At 38.5% G+C, this 5,504-nt stretch overlaps 1 pseudogene; it reads right to left on the reverse strand.

The window, feature by feature from the left end:
* The window catches only part of LOC102251504, a 29,639-nt pseudogene extending 24,377 nt beyond the window's left edge, over nucleotides 1–5,262 (reverse strand).
* Nucleotides 5,263–5,504: the final 242 nt, after the last annotated feature.

Here is a 5,504-nt window from a genome sequence, read left to right on the forward strand (position 1 = left end):
CGATCACTGTCAGTGGCAGGGGGCTTCTTCCGTGCTTTCCCTTTCGCCTCCCTGCATTGTGCCTACATATGCAAATTAACCGCCATCTTTGTTGGCGGTTAACCACCATCTTGGCTGGTGATTAATTTGCATATCTCGCTAATTAGCCAATGGGAAGGGTAGCGGTTCGTACGCTATTACCATGTTCTCTTTTATTAGATTAGATTGTTATGTTTTATATATATATATATATTCTCCTAATGAAACTTTTTGTAATATTCAGATAGCCTTTGCCTCAGGAAGCAGAGAAAACCATGTTAATTTTTGAGGTTTGAAAATCAGATTGTCAATTCAAAATAATAGCCAAGAATGATGGTTTCTCTTTACATCCTACATTTCAACAAAAAAAAAAACATAATTGCAAGAGAAATAATTATGTCACAAAAGAATAAGTGACTAGGTAGATACCTAGATAGCATGGATCCCTGAAGAAGGGGGTTCAGAGCCTTGCCTGCCAGGAAAGGGCCTGGGAGAAGCACTGATGTTTCAGGCAGTCGGAGGGGATGGGTGACTTGTCCTTCCCTTTCTGTACAAAGCAGAGGGCAGCAGGGCCAGAGGAGGAGGAGCTGAGAGCCGTGTCTCAACAGAAAGAAACAGATGGAGCCAAGAAGTTTCATGGGTTCCAGTGAGGTTTCCAAACTCTTGTGCCTCTGGCAGAGTTAGTAAATGAGTGAAGCGTTTTCCGAAGAGGCCCTGTAGTTGGGAAAAGAGATGGATGGTTTAACTTTGCCTTCAGGCGCTGTGTTTGCAGACCCCATAGAGCTAAGTACAGCGAAGTCCCTGTTTAGCTGGTTCTCGCCCAGCCCTGGAAGCAAGTTAACCGCTTACACTTAACACAACCTCGGGTATAGTTAGGCAGAGGCCTAAATAGATGGAAACGAAGCTTCTATTACTGAGTGGAATTGAGATTAATAAGAGCTTTTTGCTAATACATTTTTAGGAGATTAAGGTTCCTACCTGTTACAGGAACAAGGCTTCCTTTCCCTGGACTAAAGCAGATTCCTTAACAACATGTGAGGGGAAATCCAGGCAAAGCTGAGAGAGTAGTGGGAACCTGAAAAGGAGAGATTTCCCTTCTGCACCTCGCAGGGGAGGCGAGCCGACTGCGCCAGGAACAGGTAGGATAGGTATACAAGTGCTCAGACCTGCTTTTTCTCACGACAGCATCATGCTCACGGAAGTGGCGAAGACACCAGGACGAATCCTGAGCGCAGAGGTCTGAGAAAGACAGCAGAGTTTTTGGATGCCTGGATCCCCACAGGAGAGCCCAAGGTGCATATGTGAGTGGCAGGGGAATGGAACTTTAGTTTCACCAGGTTTAATGGGAAATGTTCTTTACTAGGAATTCCATTTGAGGGAAAGAATGGGCCTGTGGACTCCAGAAGGATACTGACATATTAGAAAAAGCTGGTCTTGACGTGATGATTTGGAAAGAGGGATGATTGAGTGTTTTTTGTGTGAACTAAATTGAAGGCCAACTGTGAACAGAGGTGCCTCAGGGATGATCAGTGGACAGACAGCTAACCCACCCAGGCAAAATGCAGCTTCTCTCCAGCACTTGGTTCTGCTAATCAAGGAACATGTACCAGGGGTAGTGAACGGGTGAATGGAGAGATTTGGTGAATTGCCTAAGGTTAAGTTCTACCACAGGGAGGAACTTAAGAAGGAACAAAAGAGAAAACCTGAGTTTTTCTATAGAAAAATAGATCGTTTTTGAAAATGATAATTATAGAAAAGTTGATCATTTCTTGATCAACTGACCTTACTGGAATGTGATATGTATTGTTTTTTATTTGCATTATATTTTATAATTTTCAAGCATATTCTTTTACTTCAAATGCATATCAGCAGCTTTAGTGCTAACAAAGCATTTTGTTGTTGTTGCTCATGCTGCTAAAATAAGGTTTTAAAAATTGAGATCTGCTAAAATTAGTATATTTTAAATGACTCTAGAATTGGAATCTCTGTTCTTTCTTTATTAAAAGTTAGAATAGTCTAGTAGTCTGAAAATCTAATGTTTTTCAGACTTTTTTTTATTAATGGCTATTCTTGATTAGAATCATTTGAGAAATCAGTACAATAATGAGATAACTTTGATTTGAATTTAGGAGCAAGGCACCAAAAGTCAATTCTGACCCTTTACTTACACAACCATTACGTGGCATTAAAAATAGATTATTATCATCTTTCTTGGATTTCAATTGTTGTGAAAAAAGAATTTTAAAAATCATATACATTAAGCACTCTATTATAGGAAATTGCTATTTCACCATTTTTTATTTTTTGCTTAAAAAATATCTTCCCCAAGGTTGGGAGACTTTACTTAGTTCTAGTAAATGTGAAAGTTCAAGCTATATAAAATCCAATTAAGGGCTTGACTTATTTGGTATTAATTTAAAAGGTTGAAAAGTTAAGTGAAACTGAGACTTTAAAAAAACAAAACAAAAACAAAGACCCTGTCACATGCACTGGCCTGAAGGAGTTACTAGTTACCTGAAAATAAGATGCCACTTAAATAATTATTGTAATGTAACTAAGAAGACATGGTAACAAATACTGTATAATTTTGATGATAAATTATTTAAGGTAGTATCTTATTAGTCTTAGTATTTTAATGGGTTTGACTATCAGTTGAATACTGGCAATGCTTCATAGTTCTGAATTAATCTCATGATTAATTATGTAGATTTTAATATAATATTCTGAGTATAGTCTGACTGTTTCAGAGGATCTTTTTGTAGTTTTGCTTTTGTTGAGCTCTGTTTTATAAATGCATATGCAAATAAATTTTCCTTTTTTAATTGTGCCATATAATGATTTTCCTATAAATGATGACATGTTAAAATGGGCTGCTTATTACTTCCATGTCTAATTTCTTTTCATTCAGTTTAGCTGATGATAGCATAATTTTGAGTTTCATGAGCATACTAGTTGGTTTATTTCAGTTGGAGGCTAAATTTGCAGTAATGTATGGAAATTCAGGGAATTGACATCATTTAATTACTTGATTCTCCCAACAGCCCCATCTTCCTCATGAGGCGGGATTTGTGTATGGTAAGAGCTAAACCACCTACAAGTGGACCTAGAGAGACTATAGGCAACAGGTAAGTACATGCAGAAGCCTGGGATCTTTTAAAAATGCAAATTCAATAATATTATTTTCCTCTTAAACATACTAAAGCTTCTTGTGGCAGTAAGAATAAAGTGGATAAAATACTCACTTTTACCTGCAAGGCTTGGCATTATCTGGTCCCTGCGGACATCTCAACCTCAACTTGTCTCTTCGTCTTCTGCAACTTTTTTCCCCAGTTCCTTCAGTGTGTCATGCCTTTTCCTGCCTTAGTGGCTTTGTATGTACTGCCTCTCATGTCTGAATACTCTTCTTCCTAACCTCTTCAATCTGGCTAGCTCTTACTCATCTTTCAAATCTCAACTTCAAATATCATTTCTTCTGTGAAAGTTCTTCTGACACTCCAGACAGAATTAGGTTAGTGCTTGAATGGCTTTTCCCTATCACCTAGCTCATATCTTGACACATTAAGGGCATTCAAAGAATGCTTGTTGACTGAGGGATATTTGGATTTCTGAAGTCTCTCAGCTAATATTCTTGAAGTATTGATACATCAATATGTGGTAGTTACTGAAACCTCGGTTTGGTGTTTCAATACCTCATCATACTTCCTACTCTAACGACTGTAAGCTTCTGTTGCAAATGAGGGTTTAGGTGCAAGTTCAAGAGCTCTTGATCTCCAAATTTACTGCTCTAATGTTCAAAACCCAAATTCCCAAGACTTTAATAGTTTCTCTCTCTCTCTGATCACCATCTTAAGGACTGATTGGAAAAGACAGAGCTGGTAAAGAGAAGTTGAGCAAAGGAGCTCAGACATTTCTCTGAAAAATCCCACATGTATGGCGTTTAGAGGTTAGGCAACAAAACATGTTCATTTCAGTCATCAGATATAAGACCTTCTTACTAAAGTTTTATGTCCTGATATAAACCGGTGGGAAAGTCTGAAGACAGACAGGACTAGATTACTCACTCTGCAAATCTGCCTGGAAGCTTCATAACCAGCATTGCATCCTTGGGTATTTACTAATATATCTATCTGTGGAAAAAGAAATGGAAATCCTAGTTTTTCTTTCATTATTTTATTTTCTAGTTGGTTTGTGTCTTTTGCTTAATTCATTGTGCCTCACAGATTCGTTGGTCTAGCATGCTTCTTAACATCTCTGCTTTAATATCAGAATCTGGAAAAGAGTGGAAAAATTCAGTGATATTTGTGAGGAAAAAGTAGTAAATGTGGTGGCAAAGCATTTTGAAAATATGAAGTCCTAACCATAAGAAAAAGAGGAAATCAGTCAAACCCTAGAACAACTGAGAATGGCCTTAAATGTACTTAGCTGTTGATGGAGGGACTTAGGTTTTATGGGAGGAAAATTTTTCTGATAGTAAGTTGTTAAAATAAGCTACCCCATTTGGGTTATAATATTTTCCTAGTATGTCACATTTTATTTTGTCATTACAAATCTCCCATTAAGGTATATGTAGAAGCTATAAAATATAAATCGTGCCATAACTATAACCAGCTATATGAGATATGGCCAGGCTTTGAGTAAGCAGCCTTTAGTAGTGGTCAATTTTAATCTGTAGTTTAGATAATTACTAGCTGAAACTGGGCAGAATTTGTCAAGTAAATAATGTGGTTTTGTGGCTTTAGAATTTCACAGCTTAAAGTAATATTCTTCCTAAGAATATTTACTTAATCAAACAGTCAATCCAGAATATCAAATTGTAGAATTTCAGGCACTTGAGAACAGGGAAAGGGATATGTTATATTTACTTCTTAGGCAAACTTGGAGCTACAGAAACCACATCTTAATTGGTCATTTGTTTTCTTTTTATTTTCAAATTTATTATCAAGCCTGTTTTACCTCTTTCTTGCATACGTGATAAGGAGTTGGCATCTGATAAGAGATGAGTTTCTGGAAGGAAAGACTAAAATAGTGGAATTAAAATGTGGGGTTAAGGGGATGAAAAGAGATAAACCAAAGAACTTATATACTTATACTGGAGGCCTGGTGCATGAAATTCGTGCACAGGTAGGATCCCTAGGCCTGGCCAGCGATCAGAGCCGATTAGGGTCCCTGCCTCCCCACCTCCCTACCTCCTCCTTTCCTGGCTCTCTCACCGTCCTGTCGCAGCTGCCACTGGTCACCCGCCATGTTCTGTGGCACCCCCTGGTGGTCAACGCATGTCATAGTGATCTATTGAACTCCCAAGGGGACACTTTGCATATTAGCCTTTTATATATATACTAGTGGCCCGGTGCACGAAATTCGTGCACAGGGGAGGGTATGTTCCTCAGCCTGGCCTGCACCCTTTCCAATTTGGGACCCCTCGAAGGATGTCCTACTGCCAGTTTACAGAGATCGGGCCTAAACCGGCAGTCGGACATCCCTTTCGC

This window comes from Myotis brandtii, unplaced genomic scaffold (genome assembly GCF_000412655.1).
Source record: "Myotis brandtii unplaced genomic scaffold, ASM41265v1 scaffold230, whole genome shotgun sequence".
NCBI lineage: Eukaryota > Metazoa > Chordata > Mammalia > Chiroptera > Vespertilionidae > Myotis > Myotis brandtii.